This window comes from Protomyctophum parallelum (genome assembly GCF_964188405.1).
Source record: "Protomyctophum parallelum genome assembly, chromosome: 21".
NCBI classification, from domain to species: Eukaryota; Metazoa; Chordata; class Actinopteri; order Myctophiformes; family Myctophidae; genus Protomyctophum; species Protomyctophum parallelum.
The window spans coordinates 6210824-6225953 of NC_139713.1; the positions used below are offsets into that span (position 1 = coordinate 6210824).

Here is a 15130-nt window from a genome sequence, read left to right on the forward strand (position 1 = left end):
TTCAATAGCTAAAGTATAACATTATAAGTATAACATACCCACCAATAATGGTGGAGAAAGAAGAGAGTTCAGCACCATGGACAGCGGCCATGATCAGCAGCATCTCCGTCACAACAACAACAACATGTAAATAAATAACACAACTCGTTGTAACTCCATAATCAGCAGCATCTCCTCACAACAACAACAACAACATGTAAATAAATAACACAACACGTTGTGACTCCATGACTGTGTTTCAGGTTCAGATGAAAGTGTGCAAGGCAGAAAGTGAGACTTCCTCTCCTGGAGGCTCCACGCTGCAACTGCAACAAGCTGGCCGCAAAATTAGCGCCAGCCAACAACATTTCCATAGGCCAGGTACACCGTCTCTCTCTCTCTCTCTCTCTCTCTCTCTCTCTGTCTGATCTCTCTCACTCGCTCTCACACTGACACTGATATTGCTTTGTTAAAAACAAGTTAAGTTAAACATATGAATTGATTTGTCTTTTCTAATCCTGTATTTCAGACAATGGTGCCGACTTTATACAAGAAACCCCCCATCTCTACAAACAAGGTATGTACCATGTTTAAGAAACCCCCCCATCTACAAACAAGGTATGTACCATGTTTACCGTTTACAACGTAGGCCTTTAGCAGACGCTCCTATATTCCAGAGTGACTGACAGTAATGCACAGTACCAGTGTGCCTAATCAGCCTTAAATCCCCTACACTGCTGGTGTAATTTCCAGCCTCTGTCTCAGACAATTGTTTGCCATGGCAACCCCACACCTGACACCTGCCTACTTAACCAGTCCACTTTGCACAGTCTGCATCTGCCTGTGTCTGAAGAGGGCAAACTGAGTCCACTTCTCACAGTCAGTCTGTTTGCCCTGTTCACACACAGGGAGATACAGAGATCTCCATGTGGGACACAGACAGACAGACAGACAGATACAGAGATCTCCATGTGCGGACACAGACAGACCAGACAGATACAGAGATCTCCATGTGGGACACAGACAGACAGGCAGATACAGAGATCTCATGTGGGACACAGACAGACAGACAGATACAGAGATCTCCATGTGGGACACAGACAGACAGAACAGAACAGAGATCTCCATGTGGGACACAGACGGACAGATACAGAGATCTCCATGTGGGACACAGACAGACAGACAGATACAGAGATCTCCATGTGGGACACAGACAGACAGATACAGAGATCTCCAGTGGGACACAGACAGACAGACAGATACAGAGATCTCCATGTGGGACACAGACAGACAGATACAGAGATCTCATGTGGGACACAGACAGACAGATACAGAGATCTCCATGTGGGACACAGACAGACAGATACAGAGATCTCCATGTGGGACACAGACAGACAGATACAGAGATCTCCATGTGGGACACAGACAGACAGGTACAGAGGATCTCCATGTGGGACACAGACAGACAGACAGATACAGAGATCTCCATGTGGGACACAGACAGACAGACAGATACAGAGATCTCCATGTGGGACACAGACAGACAGACAGATACAGAGATCTCCATGTGGGACACAGACAGACAGGCAGATACAGAGATCTCCATGTGGGACACAGACAGACAGACAGATACAGAGATCTCCATGTGGGACACAGACAGGCATGATACAGAGATCTCCATGTGGGACACAGGCAGACAGACAGATACAGAGATCTCCATGTGGGACACAGACAGACAGGCAGATACAGAGATCTCCATGTGGGACACAGACAGACAGATACAGAGATCTCCATGTGGGGACCACAGACAGACAGGCAGATACAGAGATCTCCATGTGGGACACAGACAGACAGATACAGAGATCTCCATGTGGGACACAGACAGACAGACAGATACAGAGATCTCCATGTGGGACACAGACAGACAGGCAGATACAGAGATCTCCATGTGGGACACCAGACAGACAGACAGATACAGAGATCTCCATGTGGGACACAGACAGACAGATACAGAGATCTCCATGTGGGACACAGACAGACAGATACAGAGATCTCCATGCTGGGACACAGACAGACAGATACAGAGATCTCCATGTGGGACACAGACAGACAGATACAGAGATCTCCATGTGGGACACAGACAGACAGGTACAGAGATCTCCATGTGGGACACAGACAGACAGGCAGATACAGAGATCTCCATGTGGGACACAGGCAGATACAGAGATCTCCATGTGGGACACAGACAGGCAGATGCAGAGATCTCCATGCAGCCTTTCTCACTGTAGAAACTTAACCATCTTGCCGTGTTTCACACTCCAGATGGTGGCAGACACGTGGAGGAAGCATCCTCCAGTCCTCCAAGTACCCAGCAGCTCAGAAACCAGACCCCAACCTGCCCTCCAAGATAGAGACGGAGTACTGGCCCTGTCCCCCCTCACTGGCCACTATGGGTAACACACGCACTCACGCACGCCACACACGCACGCACGGGTCGCACGCACGCACGCACGCACTCGCACACACGCGCACATAATCAGTCATATAATAATAATAAATATGTGAGCTGGTTGTGTGATTGTGTTCTTGTTGTGATTGATAGACTGAGTGGATAATGATGATGATGATGATATTGTTGTGATTGACAGATTAAGTGGATGATCAAATCAAATCAAATCAAGTTTTATTTATAGAGCACATTTTCAAAGACCAGGAGGCCAACCCAAAGTGCTGTAGAGGAAACATGACACAAGTGACATAGTAAAACAAAATCAAAGCAACACAAAAAAGTACACAGGTTAATTAGGTCAGACATTGAAAGCCAGGGAGAAGAAATGGGTATTTGAGTAAAGACTTAAAGGCCTCTAAGGAGGGAAGCAGACTTAATATGAAGGGGCAGACAGATGATGATGATGTTGTTGTGATTGACAGATTAAGTGGATGATGATGATGATGATGATGATGTTGTGATTGACAGAGATCGAGTGGAGGAAGAAGAAGCTGCAGGAGGAAGATGAATTGAAGACCTGACGGAGGACGTTAAAACACTGAACCTACAGGAGCTGGAGAGGGGTGTGTGTGGGTGTGTGTGTGTGTGTGTGTGTGTGTGTGTGTGTGGTGTGTGTGTGTGTGTGTGTGTGTGTGTGTGTGTGTGTGTGTGTGTGTGTGTGTGTGTGTGTGTGTGTGTGTGTGTCTGTGTGTGTTTGTGTCTGTGTGTCTGTGCATGCGTGCGTGCGAACTGAATGTGTGAACTGAATGTGCTGATCTATAAAATCCAGTCCAACATGGACCCTGTTCTATAGATCCAGTCCAACATGGTTCTGTATGACCCTGTTCTATGAGATCCAGTCCCAACATGGACTGAATGCCTGGTTCTGTTCTGTATGACCCTGTTCTATAGATCCAGTCCAACATGGACTGAATGCCTTGTTCTGTATGACCCTGTTCTATAGATCCAGTCCAACATGGACTGAATGCCTGGTTCTGTTCTGTATGACCCTGTTTCTATAGATCAGTCCAACATGGTTCTGTATGACCCTGTTCTATAGATCCAGTCCAACATGGACTGAATGCCTGGTTCTGTTCTGTATGACCCTGTTCTATAGATCCAGTCCAACATGGACTGAATGCCTGGTTCTGTTCTGTATGACCCTGTTCTATAGATCCAGTCCAACATGGACTGAATGTCTGGTTCTGTTCTGTATGACCCTGTTCTATAGATCCAGTCCAACATGGTCGGCTGATCCTGAAAGAGGAGAACGAGAAACAGAACGAGATAAACTTCCGTAGGAAGACCCAGTCGCTTCCTGACAGAACACACATGCACTCCAGTAAGGACCCGTTGTTTATGTTGTTCCTTATGTTTGTTCCTTATGTTGTTCCTTATGTTGTTCCTGACAGAACACACATGCACTCCAGTAAGGACCCGTTGTTTATGTTCTGGTGCTTTTATTATTTGATGTATATATAATCGTTGTTGTTGTTGTTGTTGTTCTCACTGGGCCTCTTTTGCTAGCAGGTATATCTGCGACTCCGAGTCAATGCCAGTCCTCCCCTCGATCAGGCCTGACCAGGGTAAGAGTGTGTGTATTTATACAAAATAAAACAGGCTCTGTGCATAACAGCCATGTTGGAAAGAAACACAGGCCTCATTCGTTACTTCCTTCACAGGTCTTAACTAATTATACTAATTAACCCATTTAGGCCTGATGTCGGAATAAAACCTCATGTTTTTATATCGGTGGTGCTCAATATTTCATGTCAAGGACCCCCAGAATTATATGAATTTATTTGGCCACCGACCCCCATCTGAAAATATGAATAGTTCCAGGGACCCCCTCAGAAGCAAAGATTTGAGTTAGAAATGTTCGCTCTGAAATAATATATATCAAAGATTTGCGACACATTTTCATGATTTTTCAAAATATCAGACCTACAAGCTCATAGCGCGTGGCGTGCTATGAGCTTGTAGATCTGCTATTTTTCAATAGCTAAATTATAACATAATGTTTAAAACACCAAAAGGGGTTCTCGCCTGAAATGGTTAAGACTCTGTTCCATTTAGTGTAACCAGTGGTTCTCAAACCTTTTTAAATTTCATTGACCCCCAATGTGGGACTCTGAGACTTTACAAATGGAAACCAAATGTAATGTTTGGGACAAAATGACGTACATTTTCCCCTTCATTGTCAACAGCGTTTATAAAACAAACATTGAACTAAAGACAAACATTAAACCTAGCTATAGCGCCCTCTCAAAAGTGAGGGCCATAAAAAAATTGAAGATGCAAATTGTGATTGGCCGGAATGAGGAGATGTATGATGATGATAAGAGTGCCCCTCACTTCAGCACGGGTGTGATTTATGTGCAGATGCAGTCAGCGGAGTTCGCCACGGAGGCAGAGAAGGGGACAAGCTGGTAAGCTCTCTCACATGGTTATATATTATGTTATTTAGTAACTTATAATGTAGAGCACTCGCATGCTAATGAAATTGTCTTTGATAAAAGCTTAGATTCTTCTAAAATAGCCGATCTACAAGCTTGCAGCGTGCCGTAAACGCGACACGTTGTGAGCTTGTAGATCGCCAAAAGATGTTCTCTGAATGTTCTTCCCACAGAACAGGGTTCATGTGGTTAGTACATCGTTGTGGTTATGTTATTAATTGGGTTAGTACATAGTTGTGGTTATGTTATTAAAGGTATATTCAGTGATTTCACTCAAAAAAACCTTAGGTTTCGTTTTTGGCTGGGACCTAAGCCATTCATCCAATCAGGATAGAGAGCCAAAAACGAAACCTAAGGTTTTTTGACCCCCAGGGGTTAACTGGGGGACAGGGAGGAACTCCTTATATGGTCAGCACACTCTTATGGTAGAGAGGATTGTCACAACAAAACAAAAAGATAAGTGATATTTGAATTAAGTTGAAATCACTGAATATACCTTTAATAATAATAATAATAAAACTTTATTTGTATAGCACCTTTCATGACATCAAAATGCAGCTCAAAGTGCTTTACAGAACAATGGAGAATAAAAGAAAAGCAAAGCATAAAAGAAAAGCAAGGCAACGACATTAAAAAACAAGCAGTAATGCAATACAGTGAGGACATGAATAACAAAAAATATAAGATCACTTAAAGGCAATGTTGTAGTAATGTTTAATGTAATTATGTTTGAACGGTGTTAAAGTGCAGTCTGTGATTCATCTCATCCTAATGTCTTGGTTTTGTCTTCACAGAGTGCCCAGGTAGGTTTCTCTGTGAATGTTGTCTGTTGTGTCTGTGTTGAATGTGCATGTGACCATTAACAGCCTCACGCAGTGGTTTTCAACCGCTTTCATTTCAAGGCCCATTATTTATTCGGCATTTGAGCCACGGAACCACCGTTTGAACGACATTTAGCCTTCTCTTAGACCCAAGACTAAAGAATTATGTTTTTATTTTTATTGTGTAGACTTCTTGTAAATTAAGTAATGCAGATGTTTTAACAATAATTTAACTAAAATAGTATAATAATAGTGGTAAATGAAACCAAATGGTCCATTTGGTTTCAAGAGTTAAAGATCTAATAACGGTCCATTTGGTTACCAACTCTCCATCATTTAGCGGGGACCACCCTGGAACCTCCTTAAGGACCACTCAAGGACCACTGGTTCAAAACGCCTAACTTACATTAACATATCGTTAGCCTCATAGGATAAATGCCTAAGTCATTTTTTGGCGAAATTGAGATTTCTGCATACAGGTGATCTCCTGGGGCTGCTGCATCGTTCTGGATCATCGCCTATGTCCTCAGCCAATCACAAAGCTCACAATCTTCAAAATGATGATCTGCCTAAGTCACTTGTGTGATTTGAGCATTTTTACGTTGCCGCCTAACTCACTTTGTGTGACTTGGGCATTTTTACATTGCATACACAGCGAAACAACAGTTACTCTAATAGACCCCCAGGTGTTTAGTATGGAGTTAACATTACTCTAACAGACCCCCAGGTGTTTAGTATGGAGTTAACATTACTCTAATAGACCCCCAGGTGTTTAGTATGGAGGTTAACATTACTCTAATAGACCCCCAGGTGTTCTGTATGGAGTTAACATTACTCTAATAGACCCCAGGTGTTTAGTATGGAGTTAACATCACTCTAATAGACCCCCAGGTGTTTAGTATGTAGTTAACATTACTCTAACAGACCCCAGGTGTTTAGTATGGAGTTAACATTACTCTAACAGACCCCCAGGTGGTTAGTATGGAGTTAACATCACTCTAATAGACCCCCAGGTGTTTAGTATGGAGTTAACATTACTCTAATAGACCCCCAGGTGTTTAGTATGGAGTTAACATTACTCTATATAGACCCCCAGGTGGTTTAGTATGGAGTTAACATCACTCTAAATAGACCCCCAGGTGTTTAGTATGGAGTTAACATCACTCTAATAGACCCCCAGGTGTTTAGTATGGAGTTAACATCACTCTAATAGACCCCCAGGTGTTCTGTATGGAGTTAACATTACTCTAACAGACCCCCAGGTGTTTAGTATTGGAGTTAACATTACTCTAACAGACTCCCAGGTGTTTAGTATGGGAGTTTAACAGTACTCTAATAGACCCCCAGGTGTTCTGTATGGAGTTAACATTACTCTAACAGACCCCCAGGTGTTTAGTATGGAGTTTAACATCACTCTAATAGACCCCCAAGTGTTTAGTATGGAGTTAACATCACTCTAATAGACCCCCAGGTGTTCTGTATGGAGTTAACATTACTCTAACAGACCCCAGGTGTTTTAGTAGGAGTTAACATTACTCTAACAGACCCCCAGGTGTTTTAGTATGGAGGTTAACATCACTCTAATAGACCCCCAGGTGTTCTGTATGGAGTTAACATTACTCTAACAGACCCCAAGGTGTTTAGTATGGAGTTAACAATTACTCTAATAGACCCCCAGGTGGTTTAGTATGAGTTAACAATCACTCTAAAGACCCCCAGGTGTTCTGTATGGAGTTAACATTACTCTAACAGACCCCAGGTGTTTAGTATGGAGTTAACATTACTCTAATAGACCCCCAGGTGTTTAGTATGGAGTTAACATCACTCTAATAGACCCCCAGGTGTTCTGTATGGAGTTAACATTACTCTAATAGACCCCCAGGTGTTCTGTATGGAGTTAACATTACTTCTAACAGAGCCCCCAGGTGTTTAGTATGGAGTTAACATCACTCTAATATACCCCCAGGTGTTCTGTATGGAGTTAACATTACTCTAACAGACCCCCAGGTGTTTAGTATGGAGTTAACATCACTCTAATAGACCCCCAGGTGTTCTGTATGGAGTTAACATTACTCTAACAGACCCCCAGGTGTTTAGTATGGAGTTAACATTACTCTAATAGGACCCCCAGGTGTTTAGTATGGAGTTAACATTACTCTAACAGACCCCCAGGTGTTTAGTATGGAGTTAACATCACTCTAATAGACCCCCAGGTGTTCTGTATGGAGTTAACATTACTCTAACGAGACCCCCAGGTGTTTAGTATGGAGTTAACATTACTCTAATAGACCCCCAGGTGTTTAGTATGGAGTTAACATTACTCTAATAGACCCCCAGGTGTTTAGTATGGAGTTAACATCACTCTAATAGACCCCCAGGTGTTCTGTATGGAGTTAACATTACTCTAACAGACCCCCAGGTGTTTTAGTATGAGTGATAACATTACTCTAATAGACCCCCCAGGTGTTTAGTATGGAGTTAACATCACTCTAATAGACCCCCAGGTGTTCTGTATGGAGTTAACATTACTCTAACAGACCCCCAGGTGTTTAGTATGGAGTTAACATTACTCTAATAGACCCCCAAGTGTTTAGTATGGAGTTAACATCACTCTAATAGACCCCCAGGTGTTTAGTATGGAGTTAACATCACTCTAATAGACCCCCAGGTGTTTAGTATGGAGTTAACATCACTCTAATAGACCCTCCAGGTGTTTTAGTACGGAGTTTAACATCACTCTAATAGACCCCCAGGTGTTTAGTATGGAGTTAACATTACTCTAATAGACCCCCAGGTGTTTAGTATGGAGTTAAACATTACTCTAATAGACCCCAGGTGTTTTAGTATGGTAACATCACTCTAATAGACCCCCAGGTGTTTAGTATGGAGTTAACATCACTCTAATAGACCCCCAGGTGTTTAGTATGGAGTTAACATCACTCTAATAGACCCCCAGGTGTTTAGTATGGAGTTAACATTACTCTAATAGACCCCCAGGTGTTTAGTATGGAGTTAACATCACTCTAATAGACCCCCAGGTGTTTAGTAGACATGTATTAAAAAATGCCTAAGTCACAGATTATTTTCTTGAAAATGGCCCTAAGGTCACTTTTTTTTTGTTATGGAATGACTCTCATGTTTATCTTTTTGTAAAAAACATTTTGTTAACCCCTCAGGAAACCATTGTAAAAATCTGCATTAAAAACTCTTACATACTTGCGAGAAAATGTGTTTTTCCTTATTATCCGAAAATCATAAAAAATGACTTATGCATTTATCCTATGAGGCTAACGATATGCATGTTAAGTAAGTTCATTCATTCATTCATGAATGAATGAATGTTTGCCTACAACACAATTCTATGTGTGGTATTTTGTGCGCTCTTACTGCATTGTATTTGTCATTAAATGCTGTTGTTTTTCGTCTTTGTTTACTTGATGTGCTTTAAATGACTTATTAGTTGCGCGCTGGTGTTGTGCTGCACGCGTGCACTGAGAAATTGCCCATCTACACACGTGTGTGTGTGTGTGTGTGTGTGTGTGTGTGTGTGTGTGTGTGTGTGTGTGTGTGTGTGTAGAACGGAGATTCTCGGAGGGGAGAGGATGGACAGAGGAACACTCACTGCCCAGCATCCTGGAACAAAAGTGGGTGTGTTCTACGTATATGCATCCTATACATATATCTATATATATATATATCTATATATATATATATATATATATATATATATATATATCCTATACATACTGTACATACATCTCCTCATCAATCAATCACTCTCCTGTCAGCTGGAAACCCAGTATGTTCAAAACTATAGCTATACTTTTCAGGAAATGTGAGAAGAAAGAACAGGCGTTCCAAAATGGATCCAATGTAGTTATTTAGTCACAAAGCTCTCTCAGATGTACAGTAAGTACATTAAGCTCACAGGCTGCGTGTCAACTTGCTCTCATTTGTTTGTTTTTGAGGGGCGCTAGCCCCTCCTATGTCTATGAAGACATCACAAACACACAAGACAAAAGTGAGGACGCAAATTGTGATTGGCCAGACTGAGATGATGTATATTAACCCATTCTGACCGGAGCACCCCATTTTGGTGTTAGCATCATGTTATGCTTTAGCTATTGAAAAATAGCAGATCTACAAGCTCATATCGCGCCACCGAGTGGCGCGATACGAGCTTGTAGGTCTGCTATTTTTGAAAAATCGAAGAGCGACTGACATTTTTTAGAATCTTGATCTCAGGTCAGAATGGGTTAATCAGACCAGTGTGTGTCCAGCGGAAACCTCGTATGAATCTGATCTCAGGTCAGAATGGGTTAAGATGCATGTATAAGAAAACAGGATGTATAGGAGATGTATAACAGCCCCTCACTTCACACGGGTGTGATTATTTTTCCTCGGTGCTTAACAACTTTCAACCGGTCGTCACTATGTTGGGGCGTGATGTCATTATAGGCAAAGACCTATAAGTACAAAGAAAAATGGCTTTACACAATAAGCTGACTTAGAGATACCAGGTTTATTGCGCGGTGTGCAAGACAGAACATACATTGTGCTGGATTCGGTCATTAGAGTTTCAAATTTCATAAAATCAATATATAAGAATCAATACAGTCATTCGATCCGGAAGGCGAAGGCACTCTAACTGTCGACCACAGCATATTTATCCATCTTCATGTTTCAACCTTTTTTTTGTTGTTGTTCTTATTGAGGGACGCTAGCCCCTCCTATACACAGGTTTAATGTTTGTCTTTAGTTCAATGTTTGTTTTGTAAACGCCATTGACAATGAAGGGAAAATGTATGTCATAATGTGTCATTTATGTCATATTGTCTCTTTATTGTTAATGGCATTTAATGTTTGTGTTTGCACCGTTTGTTTTACATCACCATTACATCGCCTAATCCAGGGGTTCTCAACGTTTTTGGCTGGGGACCCCCGGAAATGCTTTGGCCATGTCTCGCGACCCCCGCCCCCCCCCCCCCCCCCCCCCCCCCCCCTCCCCACCACCAATACTTACACTGACTGCAAAAATAGCCTCAATAATAGAGAAAATACATCATAAATGAATACTGAAAGCAGATATAATCATTAAGGAAAGTTTATGCACGTACTATGTAAACAATTCATTTTCCAGCCATTCAGTTATTATTATTATTTATTTATTTAATAATTTGGGGACCCCCCAACATAATTTGACCCCGAGGGGTCGCGACCCACGGGTTGAGAACCCCTGGCCTATTCAACATGAGTTAGACTTTAATATATTAGCGCCCCTCACTTCACACGGGTGTGATTTATTTTTTATAAATTACACCAGACAATTAAGTCATGCAAGAGTGGTCTCGCAAAACTAGTGACAATGGCAGATCTACAAGCTCACAACAATGTGCCACGATGCAACATGCGAGGTTGTAGATCTGCTATTTTCACTCAGTTAAAATGTCCTGACCTTCAAAAATGACATAAACATAAATAAATATATACACCCAACAAGCCAAAAATGGGTTTCCCGTCTTGAAAGGTGAAAACCCAAAAAAGGGTTTCCACATGCTTAGTATTCATGAAAAAAATTATGGTTTTGGACAAGTTTTCCACCCGACATCATCAACGATATTCATCCTGTACATTAATCAGAATGCAACTGCCCTATAATTGGGAAATCCTGAAGCATTCAAACTAACATTAAATGATGAAATATTGTCTGTCTACTTCTGTCTACTCAGATCTACCCCTATGAATCACTCATTGTGACCCACAGAGGGCGCTGTAAGCTACCGCCAGGTGTTGAACGAATGCGCCTGGAGGTATGTTGCACATGATCGGTGTCTGTGTGTGAGACTTTTTTGGGGGGAGATTTGACACTTATTTTAACAAAATAATATCACTTACCCTAACTCTTTAACGGTATTTATTTAAAGACGTTTACAACCACGGACAAAGCCAACTCTTGTCGTGACAAATCATGACAACAAACACAATTCTTCCGGCCAAACACAGAATTAGTTTGTTTTGTTGTTTTTCTTCTTTGTAATTATTTGTTTGGTCACGTTACATTGTGTGTGTTGTCATGATTTGTCACGACAAGAGTTGGCTTCGTACGGTGCTTAAAAGGTCTTTAAATAAATACGTTTCGAAATGCCTATGGGAAAAATGCATTGAGATTCATTTCCTGGGCCTGGCGTCGTCATGAAAGGGGGAGGGACTGTGACGCTCTATAGTCACTTATTTTGGGGCTTGTTTTCATAGACCTAGTTGCTCACTGATCAACACTCATTGTCGTTGCAGAGGCACCTGTCTACCGAGGAGTTCCAGCGGCTGTTCGGCATGCCCATCGCCGAGTTCGACCGCATGTCGCTGTGGAAACGAAACGAACTCAAGAAGAGAGTCTCACTTTTCTAACAGGAAGAGGAAGAAGCGACGACCCGTATACTATTTTCCTTCTTCTGAACAAAACAAACAAACAAAGAAACAAACGTCGTACGTACCGCGCTACTGCCCTGCCTGAGGAGAATGAAAACCCAGAGAGCTACAAAACACATCACATTAATGTCACTATCACTACATCATAACATAACATGACATGAAACATGTGATGTATAACTATATCTAATCTAAATATTCTGCACTGACTAACTCAACATATCCACTGTTTGAGCCTAACGTATACTTCCATCGTTCGACTGTGTCGCGCAGCGAATGAAATCGACGACATACAAGCTCACAACGTCGCGGCACACTTTAACCCATTCTGACCTGAGATCAGATTCATACGAGGTTTCCGCCGGACACACACTGGTCTGATGAACCCATTCTGACCTGAGATCAGATTCTAAAAAATGTCAGTCGTTCTTCGATTTTTCAAAAATAGCAGACCTACAAGCTCGTATCGCGCCACTCGGTGGCGCGATATGAGCTTGTAGATCTGCTATTTTTCAATAGCTAAAGCATAACATGATGCCAACACCAAAATGGGTGCCCGGTCAGAATGGGTTAAAATCTGGACCACCCATCTGGGTGCATTTCTAGACTATGTTTATTTTATCTCGTTTTAAAAGGACATTTATCATCAATAAAATCAAAGTGGTTTGTCAATTATTTGGGGGCCCACTTGCAATACCGTCGCGGCCCACAGGTTGAGAAACGCCGCCATCAGCGACAGTGTTGTGAGCTCGTACGTCAGCACTTCATTTTCGGCGCGACACCGTCGGAAGAGCAAAGTATAAATGATAGGCTTTAAGTCTTGTTCATCATCTACTATGTCACACTACTTACACTAAGTGATGGCTGGGGAAGATACAGGCTTTGATTGGCTGAGATCTGTGTGTGTGTGCGTTTATGCAGGGGGGAATACCAGATCTACAAACTTCATGTGTCGCACTACGCTTGTAGATCAGCTATTTTCTGTGAAGATATTTGGGGGGGCGGGTTGGTCAACCAATAGGAGGTCGGCTTCCAACAGCTAGTTTGTTCCACCCAGAAAAGCACAGGTCTCTTTTCAGGCTAACATAAAGCTAATAAAAAGGGGCTGCTCTTCCTCAGCCATCCTTTGGAAAACCAATACAGCTTCCAAACGACGCCTATAACAGGTTCTATATCATCGCACAACAGTGTTGCTCACTCTGCAAAAAACAATGACTGGAAATATGTCATTTTTGGTGTGGCGACAATATTATGCGACAAAGTATAAAATATAAAACTGTGTAGAAAAAGGTTATAGTTAAGTATGTATACAAACTCCATTATACACTCTGCTAATAGCTAACCCATGAGTCTACATTAACAACCCAATAACTCACTGTATTCACATGCATTTACACTCCACGTGGAGAGCCGACAGGATTGCTGCACTTAAACAAATATAATAATAACCACCGTCGCTTCAACTTGCTTGGTAAAACACCGGGCCTTGATATCTCTAGCTCATCCTTCCTCCTTGTATTGTATTTCACATCATACAGTACATAATTATACATACAGTACATAATTATACATACAGTACATGCAACCGCCTTTTAGTTGAAATGTAAAAGTGATTTGCACCTCCAAATCACACGTGTACTAATTTATGCATTCATGGCGTATACATCATGTCTGAGTGACGTTATCGTTGTTAAAAATAGATTGTTAAAATCTTCATTATCTTTAAAATGCAATGTATGTTATTATGAGATGCCGTGTGAGAGAATGAGACGTGTATTTATTTGACGATTGTAGTTCGTATACTCGCTGCAGCTGCTTTAAGAATCCTATTTTGCAGTGTCTGGAATTTATTGTTTTCTTTACCATGGAAAATGTGACGTTGGTTACACAGATATATCTATTGATGATGAGATGACCCCCCCCCCGCCCTCCTCCTCCTCACCCCTTTAACCCATTCTGACCTGAGATCAGATTCATACGAGGTTTCCAATGGACACACACTGGTCTGATTATTAACCCATTCTGACCTGAGATCAGATTCTAAAAATGTCAGTCGTTCTTCGATTTAAAAAAAATCACCCCAGTGTGAACCAAGTGGTGCAACTCCCGTCTATTGGTTCTCTGTATCGTTCCAATTTGTATCGTTCCAATTTCTTCTCTGTACTCTGGTGCCCCCTACTGGTATAAATAAATAACATACCCGTGCTCACTTATACAGGTACACATACAGGTACCTACCTACCTAGGTACATGGACATTGCTGGATGTAGAAGTGGTTGCACCACTTAAAAATAGCAGACCTACAAGCTCGTAGTGCGCCACTCGGTGGCGCGCTATGCGCTTGTAGATCTGCTATTTTTCAATAGCTAAAGCATAACATGCTTCAGAATGGGTTAAGAGCTTCAACCTTTCGACGTTTTTCATGTTATTCAGATCAAAGAGATATAGGGGTGTAACGATACATCTTAACAGCGATACGATACATATCACGATACATGGTATCGTGATATGATACATATCACGATACATGGCTGACGATACGATACGATACATGGACGATATTGGTTCATTAACCCATTCTGAACGGGCACCCATTTTGGTGTCAGCATCATGTTATGCTTTAGCTATTTTTGAAAAATCGAAGAGCGACTGACATTTCTAGAATCTGATCTCAGGTCAGAATGGGTTAATCAGACCCAGTGTTTGTCCGGCGGAAACCTCGTATGAATCTGATCTCAGGTCAAATGGGTTAAAGGGAAAGATTTATTATTATATGGATATAAATAAGTAAGCACAGTGATTCTCTGGCAAATAGATTGGACATTGTATTTGAACACATACAGTATGGACAAACCCACGCCTTGACATGAACACAGAGAATACACACATTTATCGATAGACCATGTGTAGCTATGCGTACAGGCTTTAGTTCTGACATACAGTACCAAAGGTCCGACAAC

The 15130-nt window shown here is 41.8% G+C and overlaps 1 pseudogene across 1 annotated transcript; it reads left to right on the forward strand.

Moving 5' to 3' along the window:
- The first annotated feature begins 227 nt into the window (after positions 1-227).
- LOC310878621 (dematin-like) lies at positions 228-12486 on the forward strand (annotated as a pseudogene). Its single transcript, XR_014571105.1, has 11 exons — positions 228-360; positions 509-597; positions 2302-2432; positions 2957-3057; positions 3705-3809; positions 3995-4053; positions 4850-4896; positions 5720-5775; positions 9713-9765; positions 11474-11554; positions 12036-12486. The product of XR_014571105.1 is annotated as a dematin-like (transcript).
- Positions 12487-15130: the final 2644 nt, after the last annotated feature.